The 21,079-nt window shown below is 49.0% G+C and overlaps 1 protein-coding gene and 1 non-coding gene across 2 annotated transcripts in view; both read left to right on the forward strand.

Annotated features, from left to right (window-relative positions):
• Nucleotides 1–21,079, forward strand: part of PHLDA3 (pleckstrin homology like domain family A member 3) — a 60,818-nt gene that overhangs the window by 20,517 nt on the left and 19,222 nt on the right. The window lies entirely within an intron of this gene.
• Nucleotides 6,776–6,913, forward strand: LOC119931117. Its single transcript, XR_005451978.1, has one exon. It is a non-coding gene; the product is annotated as a small nucleolar RNA SNORA7 (small nucleolar RNA).

A 21,079-nucleotide genomic window follows, 5' to 3' on the forward strand; every position in this document is an offset into this window, starting at 1 on the left:
ACTGGAGGACACATGAACAAATTCCCGCCTACTGTGGCCCCTCAGGCTCCCCTGGGGGCAGGGTTGGTGGCAATTGGTCAAACCCTTAGCTGAGGGTGAGGGTCAGGTCATTGAGGGTCAGGTCATCTGCACCCAGCTCCAGGCTGGGCTGCCCCCAGACCAGGTGACATCCTCACTGCACCCCCTGTTAAGTTCCAAAGGGAAACTGGAGCAGATGTCCCTGGAGTGGACTACATCCTCGGAGCAGCTCGTCTGGCCCCACCCAGCCATCCCAGACAATCAGCTGTTGTTCGGGGCTGTAGACTGTGGGTACAGAACCAGGAGGGCTCCGAAGGCTCTGGAAGTCATGGGGCCTGGAGTGTTCTAGGCTCTGAATGTCATGAGCCCCAAGTGTTCCAGGCTCTGAGTGTCACGGACCCTGAGTCAATCAGTCTGTGAGCCCGCTGTTGGGTACGGACCGTCTCTATATGTTGCCAACTTGTACTTCCCAAGCGCTTAGTACAGTGCTCTGCACACAGTAAGCACTCAATAAATACGATTGAATGAATGAATGAATGAATCTGTCAGTTGTATTTATTGAACTTTTATTGTGTGCTGAGCACTGTACTAAGCGCTTGGTAGAATACAATATTACAATGCGACGGACACATTCCCTGTCCACAGAGACAGACTTCATTATAAATAAATAAATCAGGGATATGTACATAAGTGCTGTGGGGCTGGGAGTGGGCAGTGAATAAAGGGAGCAAGTCAGGGCGATGCAGAAGGGAGAGGGAGAAGAGGAAAGGAGGGCTTAGTCAGGGAAGGCTTCTTGGAGGAGATGTGCCCTCAATAGGGCTTTGAAAGGGGGGAGAGTAATTGTCTGTCGGATTTAAGGAGGGAGGGCGTTCCAAGTCAGAGGAAGGACTTAGGCGAGAGGTCAGTGGCACACAGGCCCTGAGTGTCATTGACCCTGAATGTCAAGGGCCCTGAGTATCCTGGGTCCGGAATGCCTCTTCTCCTGCTCAGCAGCTGGAAGTGGGGGATGCAGATTGGTGACTGACCGAGCTGTCTATAAAAGGTTTGGGGAGAACCTGGCTTTGAGCGTGGCCCTCTGAGGGAGGGCTGGTGGGGTTCCTGATAAGTGGAGTCAGCCTGGAAGGGTCTGATGTTACAGCTGGACCCGAGATCTGACCCCCACATGCTGGGTCAGACAGGGCCTATTCTCGGCAAGGACCCCTCCTCCCCCAGGGCCCCTGGGGGTCCCACAGAGACAGCAGCAAGGAGACGAGGTTGCTGGTTGGATGAGTCCTCTCCCTCCTACCATCCCTCTCCAAACTTCTTGAGCAAGTTGTCTACACCCACTGTCTCTAGTTCCACTCTTACAGTTCTCTCCTTGACCCCCTCCAATCTGGCTTCTGTCCCCTTTACAACACAGAAACTGCCCTATCAAAGATCACCAATGATCTCCTCCTTGCCAAATCCAGTGGACTCTACTCCATCCTAATCCTCCTTGAACTCTCAGCTGCCCGACACTGTTGACCATCGTGGCTCAGTGGAGTCAGAGGTCATGGGTTCAAATCCCGGCTCTGCCAATGGTCAGCCGTGTGACTTTGGGAGAGTCACTTAACTTCTCTGTGCCTCAGTTACCTCATCTGTAAAATGGGGATGAAGACTGTGAGCCTCCTGTGGAACTTGTTCTTCCCAAGCACTTAGTACAGTGCTCTGCACACAGTAAGCGCTCAATAAATACGATTGATTGATTGATTGACAACCTGATCACCTTGTAACCCCCCCAGCGCTTAGAACAGTGCTTTGCACATAGTAAGCGCTTAACAAATGCCAGCATCATCATCATCATCTTCCCAGCCCAGACCCGTTCTCACGCCGGCCTAGCTCCTCCAGACCCATCACCAGGCCTGGAGAATCCCAGACCGAAGCCCAGGGGAGGCTGCAGAGCAGGAGAAGATGGGGGTGGAGGCCAGAACGAGACCCAGCCAAACGAACTTTTCCCTGAAATTCCACACACCCAGGGGGGTTGGCAGGATCTGGGGAATGTGCCTTATCTGAACAATTTGTCTTTCATGCGAGGTTTGGATCAATCGCGCTATTGTTCATTTCCGCCGGGGCTCAGTCCTATTGTGGGTGGAAAGAGGAGGAAGGCGAGGGGGGCGGTGGCGAACGATGTCAGCGCCCCCTGGTGGTCATTCAGTCATTCAATCGTATTTATTGAGCGCTTACTGTGTGCAGAGCACTGGACTAAGCGCTTCGGCAGTACTAGCTGGCAACATATAGAGACGGCCCAACACTCACTTCTCCAGTCCCTCTCCAGGGTTGCAGTTCTCTGCCAGAGGCCTTAACTTTCCAACCAACATTGCCCGGCCAGAGCCTCCTGCCCAGCAACACCCCTAAGAGAAGCAGCATGGCTCAGTGGAAAGAGCACGGGCTTGGGACTCAGACGTCATGGGTTCTAATCCCGGCTCCGCCGCTTGTCAGCTGTGTGGCCTTGGACAAGTCACTTACCTTCTCTGTGCCTCAGTTACCTCATCTGCAAAATGGGGATTAAAACTGTGACCCCCACATGGGACAACCTGATCACCTTGTATCCCCCCAGCGCTTAGGACAGTGCTTTGCACACGGTAAGCGCTTAACAAATACCATTATTATTATTATTATTATTAAACTTTGCCCTTTCCCCCCAACCCAAGTGCTTTGAGAGAGGGCAACAAGGGGGCATGGATCTGCAGGTGAATTTCTGCTAATTCTATGCATTGTACTCTCCCCGTCATTCAATCGTATTTATTGAGCACTAACTGTGTGCAGAGCACTGTACTAAGCACTTGAGAGAGTACAATAGAAGAATAAACAGACACATTCCCTAGGTCTTATTACAGTGCTCTGCACATAGTAAACATTCAATAAATACCTTTGATTGATTTCTGGAGTTCCCATCCTCTTACTGTGGGAGTTCCCCAAGGTTCAGTGCTTGGTCCCCTTCTGTTCTCAATCTACACTCACTCCCTTGGTGACCTCATTCGCTCCCACGGCTTCAACTATCACCTCTACGCTGATGACACCCAGATCTACATCTCTGCCCCTGCTCTCTCCCCCTCCCTCCAGGCTCGCATCTCCTCCTGCCTTCAGGACATCTCCATCTGGATGTCCGCCCGCCACCTAAAGCTCAACATGTCGAAGACTGAGCTCCTTGTCTTCCCTCCCAAACCTTGTCCTCTCCCTGACTTTCCCATCTCTGTTGACGGCACTACCATCCTTCCCGTCTCACAAGCCCGCAACCTTGGTGTCATCCTCGACTCCGCTCTCTCATTCACCCCTCACATCCAAGCCGTCACCAAAACCTGCCGGTCTCAGCTCCGCAACATTGCCAAGATCCGCCCTTTCCTCTCCATCCAAACCGCTACCCTGCTAATTCAAGCTCTCATCCTATCCCGTCTGGACTACTGCACTAGCCTTCTCTCTGATCTCCCATCCTCGTGTCTCTCTCCACTTCAATCCATACTTCATGCTGCTGCCCGGATTATCTTTGTCCAGAAACGCTCTGGACATATCACTCCCCTCCTCAAAAACCTCCAATGGCTACCGATCAATCTGCGCATCAGGCAGAAACTCCTCACCCTGGGCTTCAAGGCTCTCCATCACCTCGCCCCCTCCTACCTCACCTCCCTTCTCTCCTTCTACTGCCCAGCCCGCACCCTCCGCTCCTCCACCACTAATCTCCTCACTGTACCTCGCTCTCGCCTGTCCCGCCATCGACCCCCGGCCCACGTCATCCCCCGGGCCTGGAATGCCCTCCCTCTGCCCATCTGCCAAGCTAGCTCTCTTCCTCCCTTCAAGGCCCTGCTGAGAGCTCACCTCCTCCAGGAGGCCTTCCCAGATTGAGCCCCTTCTTTCCTCTCCCCCTCGTCCCCCTCTCCATCCCCCCGCCTTACCGCCTTCCCCTCCCCACAGCACCTGTATATATGTATATATGGTTGTACATATTTATTACTCTGTTTATTTATTTATTTATTTATTTTACTTGTACATTTCTATCCTACTTATTTTATTTTGTTGGTATGTTTGGTTCTGTTCTCTGTCTCCCCCTTTTAGACTGTGAGCCCACTATCGGGTAGGGACTGTCTCTATGTGATGCCAATTTGTACTTTCCAAGCGCTTAGTACAGTGCTCTGCACATAGTAAGCGCTCAATAAATACGATTGATTGATTGATTGATTGATTCTGGAGGAGCAGTTGTTTGATTCTGACTCCCCCAGCCCGCACCTTGTTCTCCCTTTGTATCCCCCCAGTGCTTAGAACAGTGCTTTGCACATACTAAGCGCTTAGCAAATGCCATCATCATTATTATTATTATTATTATCCTGGCTCTGCTCTCCAGACTTCCTGGATGACCTCAGGCCAGTCACTTCTTCTCTCTGTGCTTGAGGAACCTCCTGCAGAGGGACAGCGTCCCCACAAATGTCCACCCACCACTCGCTGCGACTGCAGATGGGTTGGGGGGGGGGGGGGAGAAACAGTAATAATAATAATAATAATAAGACTTGTGGTATTTGTTAAGCCAAACACAGCACTAAACATTGGGGCAGATATAAGTTAATCAGGTCAGACACAGAAATAGGGTAGTGACTGTCAGGGCTGTGCCATTGGTGGTGAAGGCTTCAGACTGAGAGACAGGACAGGCTTCAGGACATTTCACAGGGTGGCCAGGCCCAGTACAGACCCTGAAATAGCTGGCTAATGTGGGCAGTGAAGACTGCAGTGGGTACCATGGCTTAGTGTCAAGATCACGGGCTTGGGAGTCAGAGGATGTGGGTTCTAAACCCGACTCCACAACGTGTCTGCTATGTGACCTTGGGCAAGTCACTTAACTTCTCTGTGTCTCAGTTACCTCATCTGTAAAATGGGAATTAAGACTATGATTCCCCACATGGGACAATCTGATTACCTTGTATCTACCCCAATGCTTAGAACAGTGCTTGGCACATAGTAAGCACTCAACACATACTATTATTATTATTAGTAGTAGTATTATATTATTCCCCATCCTAGTCACCCTCCTTTCTATATCATATAGAGAAGGAGCATGGCCTAGTGGATAGACCATGGGCCTGGGAGCCAGAAAGTCCTGGGCTCCTGATTTTATTCCTGATTCTGCCATTTGTCTGTTGTGTGATCTTGGGCAAGCCACTTCACTTCTCTGCACCTCAGTTACCTCATCTGTAAAATGGGGATTCAGACTGTGAGTCCCTTGTAGGACAGGGACTGTGTCCAACCTGATTAACTTATGTCTACCCCATTGCTTAGAACAGTACTTAGCATGTACAAGTGCTTAATAAGTACCACAGTTATTATTATTATTACCAAAGCAGCTGACCTAGCCACTAACTTCCAGTCTAGGGGCAATAGCTTAGTATCAACATTGTATTGTGGTCATTGGTTATAAATGGGGTTTGTCTAAAAAACTGGCCTGCGCCTTGCAATGTGCTGCATCCCTGCTTTGCTTGTTGCACTCTGGTCCCCACAGAGACACAACCGGCAGGGATGGGGGAAGAGTGGATAATGCTGCACAAGCCTCTGAGTCAATTCCAATGTTGTGATGGTAGGCGCCAGCTGACTCCATCACCCAGAGCCCCAGCTGTGGACATAAGATGAATTCCATTGATGAGTGAGCATGATCAATCAATCAATCAATCAATTGTATTTATTGAGCACTTACTGTGTGCAGAGCACTGTACTATGCGCTTGGGAAGTACAAGTTGGCAACATATAGAGACAGTCCCTACCCAACAGTGGGCTCACAGTCTAAAATGGGGAGACAGAGAACAAAACCAAACATACTAACAAAATAAAATAAATAGAATAGATATGTACAAGTAAAATAAATAGAGTAATAAATATGTACAAACATATATACATATATACAGGTGCTGTGGGGAAGGGAAGGAGGTAAGATGGGGGGATGGAGAGGGGGACTAGGGGGAGAGGAAGGAAGGAGCTCAGTCTGGGAAGGCCTCCTGGAGGAGGTGAGCTCTCAGTAGGGCCTTGAAGAGAGGAAGAGAGCTCGCTTGGTGGATGGGCAGAGGGAGGGCATTCCAGGCCCGGGGGATGGCGTGGGCCGGGGGTCGATGGCGGGACAGGTGAGAACGAGGCACGGTGAGGAGATTAGCGGCAGAGGAGAGGAGGGTGCGGGCTGGGCTGGAGAAGGAGAGAAGGGTGTAGGTGCAGAGAGTCTGTTCTTATGTTCCTGGTCCCTTCAGCTTTAGCATAGAGGCTAAGTTACAAGCAGAGAAGCAGCATGGCCTAGTGGAAAGAGCCCGGGCCCGTGAGTCAGAGGACCTGAGTTCTGATTCCAAGAAGCAGCGTGGCTCAGTGGAAAGAGCCCGGGCTTTGGAGTCAGAGGTCATGGGTTCAAATCCCAGCTCTGCCACTTGTCAGCTATGTGACTTTGGGCAAGTCACTTAACTTCTCTGGGCCTCAGTTACCTCATCTGTAAAATGGGGATTAAGACTGTGAGCCCCACGTGGGACAACCTGATCACCTTGTAACCTCCCCAGTGCTTAGAACAGCGCTTTGCACATAGTAAGCGCTTAATAAATGCCATCATTATTATTATTATTCCAGCTCTGCCAATTGCTTGCTGTGTCACCTAACTTCTCTTTACCTATTTCCTCATCTGTAAGATGGGGATTAATTACCTGTTCTTCCTCCTACTTAGACTGTGAGCCCCATCTGGGACAGAGTCTGTGTCTGACCTAATTAGCATGAACCTACCTCAGGGCTGCCCCTCTCCGGGTTGCACCTGGAGAGTTTCCAGTACTCTACCTGTCACAGCTATGGGAGGGAGGATCAAGCAGAGGCATACCCATTCCATTCCTAGCTTGGGCAGTGGCTAGCGAGTGGAAGGCAATCTGCTATGAGTCAAAACTCACCCGTGCTGGGCAGCAGTGGCGTGGGAGAGAGCTAAGGGCAGAGACTCAAGACTCAAGGTTACTGCGCGGAAGGTGGCAATGGTAAACCACTTCTGTATTTTTACCAAGAAAACTCTATGGATACACTACCAGAATGATTGTAGATGGAGAGCAGGGTGTTCTGGGAGAGAACTGAGAGTCAAGAACCCATGATTTTAATCAATCAATCAAGGGCACTCACTATGTGCAGAGCACTGTACTAAGCACTTAAGATAACATACTAGCATTACTAGACATTATTCCGCAATAGGGGAGGTAACTGAGTATAAAGATAGGTACATAAGTGCTGTGGGGGATGAGGGAAGCCTTAACCCCTCCTACCTTACCTCACTGCTTTCCCACTACAACCCAACCCAAACACTTCATTCGTCTAATGCCAACCTACTCACTATACCTCGATCTTGTCTATCTTGCTGCAGAACTCTCGCCCATGTCCTGTCTCTGGCCTGGAACGCCCTCCCTCCTCATATCTGACAATTGCTTTCCCCACCTTCAAAGCCTTACTGAAGGCACATCTCCTCCAAGAGGCTTTCCCTGGCTAAGCCCACTTTTCCTCTTCTCTCACTCCCAGGCCCCTGTTTTTCCCACTAGGCCACTCTGCTTCTCAAAATTCTGGGGTTTGCTTCATGCCAGGTCACAGCCAAGAAGAGATGGTCAGCCCAGGGGGCCTTTGAGGTGCAGCTCTATGCCAGGCACTGTGGGGAAAAATGGAAAAAGCAGCCTAGTCTTGCCCTCAAGGGGTTGACTGGTGGGGAATCAGGACAGGCAGACAGACTCACTCACACATGCACTCTTTCTCTTTCTCGATTACTGAGGGCAGAGAAAGGGGAGGATCTGGGTTCTGCTTCTGCTGGCTAACAGTGTAATGGTGAAGACAGGAGAGGCACAGACTCACTTTGCCGGCTGCTGAGGCCAGAATAGACTAAGGCTGAGAGGAGCAAGATGGAAGTTTGCATGATTGTGGAGGGATCCCAGTGGTTATGGTCAGGGCAAACACTGTTGTTGATGCTGTTCATCAAATGCCCCAATCCCAGGCAGCCCCAGGGAGGACCCAATGATGCTGAAAGTTAGGAGGTTCAAAACAAACTAAAGGAAAAACTTTGTGCAGGGGGTGGCAAATATGGAACTTTTAACCACAAAAAGTTGTGCAGATCAAAAGGATTAACAGATTCAAGAAGGATTTGGATAAATGTATAGATCAATTTACCCATTATTAAATTTTAAAGGAAAAGGTAGGGCTAGGGAGGGGCAAGGTTTTTAGCCTTAACTGAAGGAGCACCTGACTGTGAAGATGGGGGTCCATGGGGGTGACCATCACACAGTTCCTCTAAGCAACAAATTGTTTCGGTTAGAGGCAAAATTCATGGCCAAATGGTTCACTGGTCTGATCCTCTTCTGCATTTCTCATGTCCTTATGTCCTGGGAAGCATAACCAGAGCCTAGCCTCAAGGGACTGCCAGTCTAATCAGTATGATGAGGAGATAGGCACAGACACACGCTCACTCTGATTGGCACAGTCATCTTCCCCTAGTGATTGGCAGAGTGAGGCAGGGCAGAGTAAAGAAAAGACATGGTCCCTTCTCTGGAGGAAGTGACAGTTTGATGGAAAAGATAGGGCAAACCCCAAAACAAGGTAAAAATTCAGGGGGTGGGGTGAATATTTAAAAATACATAAGAGCACTTTATGGAAACACAGAGAAGCAGCGTGGCATAGTAGAAAAAGCATGGGCTTGGGAGTCAGAGGACATGGGTTCTAATTCTGTCTCTGCCACTTGTCTGTTGTGTGACCTTGGGCAAGCCACTTCACTTCTCTGCCCCTCATTTACCTCATCTGTAAAATGGGGATTAAAACTGTGAGCCCCATGTGGGACAACCTGATTACCTTGTATCTATCCCAGAGATTTGAACAGTGCTGGGAACACAGTAAGTGCTTAACAAATGCCATAATTATTATTTAATTCTTAGATATGTAGCTAAGCTAAGGATACACAGCCTCCACTTTGAGCTTTTCTTTCTTTTATAAATGCTAGAAAGTTAGCTTGAAGCAGGGACTACACGTTCAGCCTGGTGCAAAGCAGTCTGAATTGGCCTAGGCAGCAAGGATGAATATACATTGTCCAGCTTTCATGTGTGTCACCCCAGCCTTGAAGTAAGGGCTGGTGGTCAGCTCACAGCTGAGCAGATAGGAGCTGAAGGGACTTTACCTCATACAGAAGGGAATGGCTGGGGTGGAGAGTGCCAGGTGGAGTTAATAAGGGAAGGCTTCTTGGAGGAGTTGAATTTTTTTAAGAGTGTTTGGAAGGAGGAGAATGATCTCATTTGAAGAGGAAGCTTTTGAGGGCCCTTCCACCTTCCCCTGGAGGTAGAGATCCTCAAAAGAGAAGCTCCATCTTTCAAGAGGAAGAGGAGGGTAAGAATCGGGGAACTACCTTTTGGTGGGACACTTTGGCCTCACTAAGGGGTCTCCCTCCTCTGAAATCCTCCCAGGGACCATGTCAGTCCCAACCAGACCAAGGTGATCAGTCAATCAATCAATGGTATTAGCACTTACTGTGTGCAAAGTGTCATACTAAGTGCTTGGGAGAGTACAATTCAACAGAGTTGGTAGGGAGATTCCCTGACCTTACAGACCTTGCAGTTTGGGGGGGGCGGGGAGACAGACATTAATATAAGTAAATAAATTACAAATATGTACATAAGTGTAGGGGACGTGGGGTGAAGTTAGTGCTTAAAGGGTACAGATTCAAGTTCATAGGCAATGTAGAAAGAAGAGGGAGCCAGGGAGATGAAAGATCAGTTAGGAAAGTCTTCTTGGAGGAGGTGTGATTTTAGTAAGGCTTTGAAGATGGAGAGAGTAGTGTTCTGTTGTGGTGAGCCAGCTGAAGGTCACCTTGTCAATCCCCTCCTCTCCAGACTGGTCAGTTCGCTCAGCTCAAACACATATACTTGGGGCAGGATGGCAGGGGGGGCTTCCTAAATGGGTGCTAGCAAAGGAGACTCCCCAGTCACTATTGGTCAGAAAGTCCAGTCCCTTCATCATCATCATCATCATCAATCAATCAATCAATCATATTTATTGAGCGCTTACTAGGTGCAGAGCACTGTACCAAGCACTTGGGAAGTACAAGTTGGCAACATATAGAGACAGTCCCTACCCAACAGTGGGCTCACAGTCTAGAAGGGGGAGACAGAGAACAAAATCAAACAATTAACAAAATAAAATAAAGAGAATAGATATGTACAAGTAAAATAAATAAATAGAGTAATAAATATGTACAAACATATATACATATATACAGGTGCTGTCGGGAAGGGAAGGAGGTAAGACAGTGGGGATGGAGAAGGGGACGTGGGGGAGCAGAAGGAGGGGGCTCAGTCTGGGAAGGCCTCCTGGAGGAGATGAGCTCTCAGTAGGGCCTTGAAGGGAGGAAGGGAGCTAGCTTGGTGGATGTGGGGTGGGAGGGCATTCCAGTCCCGGGGGATGACGTGGGCCGGGGGTCGACAGCGGGACTGGCGAGAACGAGGCACGGTGAGGAGATTAGCGGCAGAGGAGTGGAGGGTGCGGGCTGGGCTGTAGAAGGAGAGAAGGGAGGTGAGGTAGGAGGGGGTGAGGTGATGGACAGCCTTGAAGCCGGGGTGAGGAGTTTCTGCCTGATGCACAGATTGATTGGTAGCCACTGGAGATTTTTGAGGAGGGGAGTAACATGCCCAGAGCATTTCTGGACAAAGACAATCCGGGCAGCGGCATGAAGTATGGATTGAAGTGGGGAGAGACACGAGGATGGGAGATCAGAGAGGAGGCTGATTATCAATGGTATTTATTGAGCACTTACTGTGTGCAGAGCACTGTACTGAGTGCTTATGAGAATACAATACCTTTGAGTTGGGAGGCTGGAGAAAGGTTCCCTCCATACTGGAAATGGAGAGCCCAGAGTCACTCTGGACTTTAGGCACGTTTTCTTCTGTGTCCTCCGATCTAATGGGACAGTTGAGTGGGAGCACTGGCTATGCTTATGAATACATTCTGGGTTATTAATCATTACTCTGTTCTCAGCTCTTTCCTGAATCGCTCTACCTGACTGAAGCCCCTGACTGAGGGTGGAGATGTATGTTATCATTCAGTGTAGCCCCTAGCACCTCAGAGACCCCAAGTTCCTCCCCCATTGGCGATGACCCCAGCCCCGGGGAAGGGGGACAACTGCCTCCTCCAGACTGTGAGCCCACTGTTGGGTAGGGACTGTCTCTATATGTTCCCAATTTGTACTTCCCAAGCGCTTAGTACAGTGCTCTGCACACAGTAAGCGCTCAATAAATACGATTGATTGATTGATTGATTGATTGATTGGAAGCATCAGACTGAGGGCCCTTAGATTGGGATCATTCACTGCTCGTTACTGCCCTCTGGGGGCCATCAGGCGACAGTGCGTCCAGCTTCACTGGACAAGGGCTCCCACCGACAGCTGAACAGGGGGCGAAGGAGGAGGTTCTGGGCTGGATGACATTCGTGGAGGTTGAGTAAGTATCCGCAGGCTGGAGAAAATGAAGACTCATAAAGCAGCCAGGCTCTCCAGCCCCAGCTCCAGGCTGGCCTGACTGTCCAGTGTGTCCTCTGGAGCGAGAAAGTTGTCCTGGGAAGGGAAGTGGCAACCGATCATTCTTGGAAGGGCCGGAAAGCATCCTGGGAGAAGAAGGAGCAAGGAGCACTCAGGGAAGGGAGGGAATGAAGGGGTCTGGGGGAAAATCCAATGGGTCTCTCGACTGTAAACTCGTTACCCTAAGCTGTAAGCTCATGATGGGCAGAGAATGTGTCTTATTGTACTGTAATCTCCCAAGCGCTTAGCACAGCGCTCTGTCCTGTGCTCTTTCCACTAGGCCACACTGCCTCAATCCGTAGTTTTTATTGAGCACTAACTGTATGCAAAGCACTGTACTAAGTGCTTGGGAGAGTTCAGTATAACAGAATTGGTAGACAAGTTCCTTGTCCATAATGAGCTTATAGTCTAGAATCTGCCTCTTAGGTTTTGAGGGCTGTTTCTTGTTAGTTTTTCTGCCCCTGTAAGTATTGTTTTAGATCCCCAGTAGGGCTTAGAAAGCTGTTACCCATTCTTTTTAGAGGGGCTCAAAAATGGTGCCATTCCCCATCTCAGAGGTGCTTTCCAGTGAAATGTTCCAAAACTCTACACTAATTGTGTGAGCGAGACCAAGGCTGGAGAAGGGTGAGTCAACCTAGAGAGAGAATCAAGGAGGGATGGATGGGCAATAAAGAACAGAGAGGAAAGAAAATGGGCCTAGAGTGGACAGGGTGATAGACACTAAATCAATCAATCCATCATATTTATTGAATGCTTACTGTGTGTACAGCATTGTACTAAGTGCTGGGGAGAATGAAATATAACAGTTGGTTAACACGTTCTTTGCATGTTACAGTCTAGAGGGGGAGACAAATGTTAATATGAATAAATAAATTATGGGTATGTACATAAATGCAGCAGGGCTGAGGGATGGGTGCAAGGGTGATGCAGAAGGGATTGGGAGAAGAGGAAATGAGGGCCTAGTATGGGAAGGCTCAGAGGAAATTACCTGTAAGAGTTAAAGGAAGGCAGGTTTAACCAGAAAGGGGAGAGATAACAAGAAAGGGGGGAGATCACGAGAACTGGAGAGAGATGAAGAGAAGTGAGGACAAGGAACTATTGAGGCAGGGAAAACTTTCCTACCCACCCCTCCTTATGACATAGTCAAGTTACTCGATATGCTGACTTCATATCCCATGTGACATCATTTCAGTATTCTGTGTGCATGCACAGCATACTGTGATAATGTCATGTGGAAGCCAGCTCGGACCCCCAAAACTTGAGCATCTCTCCAGGGGGACCCCAGGGATCCCCCTTCATTGCACAAGGGCCATTGCACAAGAGCCAATCCCCCCGCCAACCCCAGACTGTGAGCCCATTGTCGAGTTGGGATTGTCTCCATCTGTAGCTGAATTGTACTTTTCAAGTGCTTAGTACAGTGCCCTGCACACAGTAAGCGCTCAATAAATACGATTGAATGAGTGAATGAATGAATGAATGAATTGCATTCCTTTCCCAGTTCCTGTCCCCACAGATGCTGCTTCCAATCAAGTCTGTACTTACACATTCTGGACCATAGTCATCCATGGCCTCCCCCTGCCCATGCCCCTAGAGGCAAGCACCTATCTGGCATCACGTCTGAAGCAGCCCTGCCCTCCGGTCCCCTTGGGGTCCCCACTGGAGGAGCGAGGTGTCCACTCTGGTTTTCTCTGGGAGAACTCAGTCAACAGACTTCTAGACTGTGAGTCCATTGTTGGATTGGGACCTTCTCTATATGTTGCCGACTTGTACTTCCCAAGCTCTTAGTACAGTGCTCTGCACACAGTAAGCACTCAATAAATACAATTCAATGAATGAATGAATGAACAGACAGCAGCCCAGTAGCTCAGGGCCCTGTACAGCCTCACCCTATCAGTTCCCCAACAGAATGAGAAGCAGTGTGGCTTAGTGGATAGAACATGGTTCTGGGAATCAGAAGGACCTGGGCTTTAATCCTGGCTCCACCCCTTGTTGGCTGTGTGACCTTGGGCAAGTCATTTAACTTCTCTGTGCCTCAGTACCCTCTTCTGTAAAATGAGGATTAAGACTGTGAGCCTAAACAGGCACTGTGTCCAACCCTTGTCAACCCCAGCACTTAGAACAGTGCCTGGCACATAGCACGAGCTTAACAAATGCGACAATTATTATTATTATTATCATCCAAGCAGCCAGTCCACCCAGCTGAGGGTCCACAAGAGTCTAGGGTTTTGGGAAGAGTGTGGGGGGCTAGCAGGGGGCATGGGCAGGGTGTGTCTATGGGGGATTTCCACAAAGGTCTGGCTCGCCTTTTGCAGGACTCAAAGAGCAGGGGATGAGGATTAATGAGGGGAAAGGTGAGGCAGCTGGACTGGGTCTGTTTGTGTTCTGTTCTGACTCCCTCTGCCGCCCCCCTCAACCCAGACCACAGTCAGGGGACGGCAGAGTGGGGAGGGGGCATATTTCAGGGATGAACTCTGAGGGGCTATGTTTAAGAACAACAAAGGTTCAGCTGTTGTTTCTAAGTCTGTCATGAGCCCCCAGAGCCTTTGTTGAGGGAGGCGGGGAATCATCAAGGTCAGTGAGGGAGTGGGGCAGGGGAGACAGCCGGCAGATCGCGTCTTTGGGTTACTCCAAGGTCTCAAACGGTTTCCCGTCATCAGTGGCCGATCAGCCCTTTGTCCCGAGGCAGTCCTGAGCACCCTCTGGTCAATGGGCCCACACCTGTCGAGGCCGGATTTGCAGCTTGCTGGCTTTTATTTCTAACGCTTAGTATTATTACGACATGTATCGAGTACTTACTATGTGCTAAACATTAGAGCACTGCTCCGCCCACAGGAGTGCTCAATAAATGCCGTTGATACCATTGATAAACATGTTGGAGAAGGACAGAGGAAGAAGCCACAGTCCCTGCCTTCAAGAAGCTGACAAAGTCACGAAAGTCAATCTGTCAACAAGAGACTTAGAAGTCTCAATCCCTGCCCTCAAGGAGTTTAAAGTTTAGCAGAGTAAATATAAAGCTCACATGGCAGAGCCAAAGAACGTGCAAGATGTGCTTGGATAAAGGCAAAACCAAGCCCACAGGATCACTTCAGCTCACATTATAATAGTATTTATGGTATTCGTTAAGCACTTACTGTGTGTTAAGCACTGTTATTCTAAGCATTGGGGTGGATAAGGTTAATCAGGTCAGACACAGTCTAAGTAGGAGGGAGAAAAGCTATTGAATCCTCATTTTACACTTGAAGAAACTGAGGCACAGCGAAGTTAAGAAATTTTCCCAAGGTCACAGAGCAAGCAAGTGGCTAATCTGGAATCACACCCAGGTCCTCTGACTGCCAGGCCTGGTTTTTTTCAAATAGGCCACGCCACTTCCCATAGACCACTAAGGCAGCTGAAATTGGGTGGGCTGAATCTGGGAAGGCTTCCTGGAAGACATGATTTTGCCCAGGGATTCCTTAGGGATGAAACCTCTGTAAAACACTGGAACACAGCCATTCTGGTCACCAAATTTTGGACAGGCAGTATGGAGCTGGAGAAGGTACAGAAAATCAATCAATGAATCATGTTTATTGAGCACTTACCATGTGCAGAGCACTGTACTAAGCGCTTGGGAGAGTACAATGTAGCAGAGTCGGTAGACATGTTACCTTCGCGCAAAGAGCGAGGGTAACCAGTCTAGAGGAGCAACCAAGGTGATCAAGAGGGAAGAGAAGCCTTTGAATGACGATAGACTGAAAAGATCTGGACTCCTGTCAAGAAAGATGAAGGTGAAGAGGTTGATGATTGAAGCCCACACAGTCATCAAGAATGGTGACTGGACAAACATGCAATTGCTCTTTTCCAGATCCCACAGCACCAGGATGTGGGGGCCCCCATTGCAGTTTAAAGTGGTGGACCAGGGACAAGCAAAAGAAAATGCTTTTTCACCTGCCAAAGGCAAACATGGAATTTGTTACTACAAAAAGCAGTGCGGACCCAAGTAGATTCAAATAGGGTTCGGAAAATAGTTACTAGAGGGAAAATTAGGAGTTATTTTTTTTTTTAATGGTACTTGCTAAGCTCGGTACTAAGCACTAGGGTGATACAAGATAATCAGGTTGGACTTAGGTTCTACCCCAAATGGGACTCACCGTCTAAAGGGGAGGAAGAACAAGACCATGGTCATCAGGGCCCCCCGGCTCAAGGGAGACAGCATCCCCAACATGACCACAACTGTGGACAGAGACGGGGGGATGTTGAAGGGTCACTTGTGCCACCCTCCCCTGAATGAAAAGAAGGGATTCTGGCTCGTAGGAGGATCTCTTTGCTACCCCCCCCCCCCACCCCCCGAGATAGAAGAGTGGCCATCGGTCCTTGAGGTGGGCTGGGGTCAGTCCGTCGGTCCTGTTGGGCCTCATCTTCATAACCATTAGGATTAATAATAATAGCATTTATTAAGCACTTACTATATGCAAAGCACTGTTCTAAGTGCTGGGAAGTGCTGGGGAGGTTACAAAGGTGATCAGGTTGTCCCATGGGGGGCTCACAGTCTTAATCCCCATTTTACAGATGAGGTAATTGAGGCACAGAGAAGTTAAGTGACTTGCCCAAAGTCATACAGCTGACAATTGGCGGAGCTGGGATTTGAACCCATGACCTCTGACTCCAAAGCCCTTTCCACTGAGTCACACTGCTTCTCTGAATGTCAAGGAGGGCAACCACCCCATGTCGTTCCTTTGAGTGTCCTTCGAGTGTCCTTCAAGTGTTCTGTGGCCACACTTGGAGGCAGAATCCTAGGCAGGAGGGACCATTGGCCATCCCAGGCTGCCACCACTTATGAGCTTGTGTTCTAATGGCTCACTAAGCAGCTGGCAGACATTAAATCAGTTAGAGGTAAGGGAAGCATTAAAGTGTAAGGAAATGCATGGGAATGCTGAGGGGGTGGGGTGGGTTGGGCCTCTCCACCTGACAACCTCACCAAGGCTGGGGACCAGGGCAGGTTTGGGTTGGGCTAGTAGGAGGAGGCTCTAAAATAGTGGCCGGGGCTTCTCAAGCCGACACCTACTGACATAGACTTGGGGCTAAAAGCCCCTTGTTTTCCCCACTTTTCTCCCTCTCCCTTTCCCCCTCCTCCCTCCAGGGATGGTGAGTCAGTCAGTCAATCATATTTATTGAGTGCTTACTGTGTACACAGCACTGTACTAAGCACTGGGGAGAGTATGATACAACAATAAACAGACACATTACCTGCCCACGATGAGCGTACAGTCTTGAGGGGGAGACAGACATTACTATAAATAAATGGCCCCAGGCAGTCAGGACAGGAAGAGAAATCCCCCAAGAGAGACCCTGCCCCAAAAGGCACCTGGTCGCGGGTGTCAAAGGCATAGGAAAGGAAGCTTCCGTCAGCGTGGATCCTTGCTCTGCCCTCCCCATGCCTGCCCTGGCCCGCTCCCTCTGGACCTTAGCCAGACAAAAGCAGCAACCACGTGGCCCAGGAGCTTCAGGCAGCTCAGACTTGAAGGATCTTTGGTCTGCGGCTGCCGGCCCAGGCTGCGTACTTGGGGGTGGGCAGTCGGGAGTGGGGGGTTGGGGGTGGGCAGCCAGGGGTGGGGGGCTGGCATCTCTGTCACCTACTAATTTTGGGTCTTCCAGGTTCGAAAACAATCTCGGCACAGACAAGGGGGAAGGAGGGTACAACTGTCCAAGAGCTGATGCTTGAGAGCCGGCCCCCAGTTCAGGCCTGTGGCCTTATAAAGGTTTAACAGCATCTGCCTGTTGGCTTCCTGTGCCCCCTGGCCCCCTGAAGGGAGGGAGTGGTGGAGGGAGTGGGCTGTCCGCCAGACCCTGGGAAACTGTGGTCTGGAAACCCTCCAACCTATGATCTGTCCCTTTCCCTAGCTTGGTCCTGTTCTGGGACCCTCCTGCCTCTGCCCTCTTCCCCTCTTCCCTTCATTTGTGTCCTGTTGCTTCTTTGAGGGGTCATATGGGCCAGCCCCCTCCTCCCATTAGTCATTCACTTTGACCATATTTATTTATATTAATGTCTAACTCCCCTTCTGGACCGTAACCTCACTGTGGGTAGGCAACCTGTCTACCAACCCTGTTACACTGTACTCTCCCAATCACTTAATACAGTGCTTTGCACACAGTAAGCACTCAATAAATATGATTGACCATTCCAAAAGATTATAAACTCCTTGAGAACAGAGATCATGTCTATGAATTCTATTTCAGTCTCCCAAATAATTAGTACAGTGCTCTGCCCACAATAAATGCTTAATAAATACCTTAGATTGATTGATTGATTGACAGATGGGAAGGTCAGAAGGGACTCTCCTGCTTGCAAAGATCTTTAAGGATGGCATCTTCCCTGGTCCCCTGTCCTAGTGTTTAATCCCCCTTACTGTAAGGTCACTGTGGGCAGGGATAACAACTACCAACTCTGTTATATTGTACCCTCCAAAGAGATTAGGATAGTGTTCTGAACACAGTAAGTACTCAATAAATATGCTTGACTGATTGATTGATTGACAGGAGGTTCTTTACCTCTGGTCAAACTCCTTCTCTGGTCAAACTCCCTTTCATCCTATTGAGCTCTCTCTGGATATGGAGAACACGGTCAGCTTCCTCTTCAGAAATGGCTTTCACCAGAAGGCAGTTAGGTGGTTTCTCCCTCCAGCTTCTCTTCTTCACAAAAGCCTAGATTAAGAGGTCATCCTGAAGAGGTCAAAATGTCCATCCCCCTGCTTCCAGTCCAGCTTGAACCTAAACTCTGCTAGCCAGCAGTGGCCACCCCAGAGAGCGCCTGTATCCAGTATGCTATAATCCAGTCAAGGAGTCAGCCAAGAGACATGCTTTTAACTTTGGGACTTTGGATATTGGGGTCAAGCAGAGTGGAATCCATGTCTAGGGCTGCTCTCCTCTGCATGGTGAGAATTGGTCTGTGGTATTCAGTGGGACACTACCAACCTCTTCCACTAGCTCAGGTGCCTAGTAGAATGAGCATGGCACTGGAATTTAGGAGACCTGGACTCTATTCCCTGCTCTGCCACTGAGTAGCTCTGTGACCTTGTCATTTAGCCTCTCTGCATCTCAGTTTCCATCTATGTAAAATGGGGATAAAATACTTGTATTCATTATGAACACTGTGTGGGACATGGGCTGTGTCTGATATTTATTAAGCACTTCTTATGTCCAACAACACTTTACTAAGTGCTGGGGTAGCACTTAGCACAGTGCAGTTAGCACATTCATTCATTCAATTCAGTTGTATTTATTGAGCTCTTACTGTGTGCAGAGCATTGTACTAAGTGCTTGGGAAGCACAAGTCAGCAACATATAGAACCATTCCCTACCCAACAACGGGCTCACATAATAAGTGTTTAATATATATCTCATTATTATTATTTCTATTATTGTTATTATTATCGCTATCTACCCCCTCCACTCCATATTTCATTCTGCTGCCCGGATCACTTTTCTACAAAAATGTTCAGTCCATGCTTCCCCACTCCTCCAGAACCTCCAGTGGTTGCCCATCCACCTCCGCATCAAACAGAAACTCCTTACCACTGGTTTTAAAGTACTCAATCACCTTGCTCCCTCCCACGTCACCTACTGCAACCCAGCTTGCACAGTTCACTCCCCTAATACCAGCTTACCTACTGTACTTCGATCTTGTCTATCTCGCTGACGACCTCTCGCCCATGTCCTGTTGCTGACTTGGAACCCTCTCCCTCTTCGTATCTGACAGACGATTAATTTCCTCACATTCAAAGCCTTATTGAAAGCACATCTCCTCCAAGAGACCTTCCCTGACTAAACCCTCATTTCCTCTTCTCACTCCCTTCTGTGTCACCCTTGCACTTGGATTTGCTTCCCTTTTCATACCTTCCTCAGCTCCACAGAACTTATGCACATATCCATGATTCATTTATTCATATTGATTTGTCTCTCCCTCTAGATTGTTAGCTCACTGTGGGCAGAGAACGTGTCTACCAACTCTTGCATTGTATTCTTCCAAGTACAATACTCTGCACACAGTAATCACTCAATAAATACTATTGATTGATTGACCGGTTCCATTTGCTGGAGTCCAGTCATCCCTTTGGCTTTGGCATCCCTTCTCTAACCTCTCTCTGTTCAACTCACCTTCTCCAGGGACCTTTCCTAGATTGAGAGTGAGGCCAGCCAGGGCAGGCTTTGGAGAGCATGCTCAGGGTGTACCATAGGTGGGAAGGGAATGGGAAATTGACATTATGGGGAGTTAAAGACCTAAACCGGAGAGCTAGTCAAAAGTGGTGCTTGTGTGAATGGAAAGCTGAGTGACAAAATGGCTCCAGAAAGATGGGGACGGGGCAAGAGTCCCTAAGTCTGGGAGTCAGAGCATGTAGTCATACTGAATGAAGCTTGCACATACAGTGTAACAAGGTGACATCATACAGAATGTTACGTCTGTGCACTGAGTTACATAGTGACATCTTACAGAGCAGGACAGGGCAGCAAATGATGATGATGATGATGATGGTATTTGTTAAGCACTTACTATGTGTCAAGCACTGTTCTAAGTGCTGGGGAAGATACAAATTAAACAAGCTGGGCACAGGCCCTGTCCCAAATGGGGCTCACAGACAATTCCCATTTTACAGATGAGGAAACTGAGGTCCAGAGAAGTTAAGTGACATACCCAAGTGACATACCCAAGGTTACACAGCAGTCAAGTAGAGGTCTAGGATTAGAACCCAGGTCCTTCTGACTACACCCTCGACCTCGTCATCTCTTACTGCTTCACTACCTCACCCTCACCAACTCTGAAATCCCTCTCTCTGACCATAACCTTCTCACCTGTCTCCTCTCTCACACTCCTACCCCCGGTAAATCTATATTACTCCCTCACAGAGTCCTCTGCTCTCTCGACTCCATCCATCTCTCTCAGAGCATCACACCCTACCTTGCCTCCCATCCTCTCTCTGCCTTAATTCTGCCCTCTCCTCTGCCAGGCAAAATTATTTTTCTTCCCTTATTGACACCCATGCCCCTCACCCCATCAGCTGTTCCAGACATTTAACTCCCTCCTCAGGCCCCCTGTTCCTCCCCTTCCTCCATCCCTCGCCCCCAATGATTTGGCCACCTACCTAATTAGTAAAATTAACACCATCAGGTCTGAGCTCCCCAAAGTCACCACCCCCCCTCTCCATCCACCCCGCTCTCAGCCCTCTCCTCTACTTTCCCATTTTTCCCAGCAGTATCTTCAGATGAGATCTCCTCCCTCCTCTCAAGTGCCACCCTGTCCACCTGTGCTTAGGACCCCATTCCCTCTCATCTTATAAAAACTCTCACCCCTTCCCTCCTCCCCTGCTTAACTTCCATCTTCAACTGCTCACTCTCTACTGATTCCTTTCCCTCTGCCTTCAAACATGTCCTTGTATCCTCCATCCTAAAAAACCCTCTCGACCTCACTTTCCCTTCTAGTTATCGTCCTATCTCCCTCCTACCTTTTCTCTCCAAAATCCTAGTATGAGTCGTCCACACTCGCTGCCTCAAATT

The sequence above is a fragment of the Tachyglossus aculeatus genome, chromosome 7 (genome assembly GCF_015852505.1).
Source record: "Tachyglossus aculeatus isolate mTacAcu1 chromosome 7, mTacAcu1.pri, whole genome shotgun sequence".
Taxonomy (NCBI): Eukaryota; Metazoa; Chordata; class Mammalia; order Monotremata; family Tachyglossidae; genus Tachyglossus; species Tachyglossus aculeatus.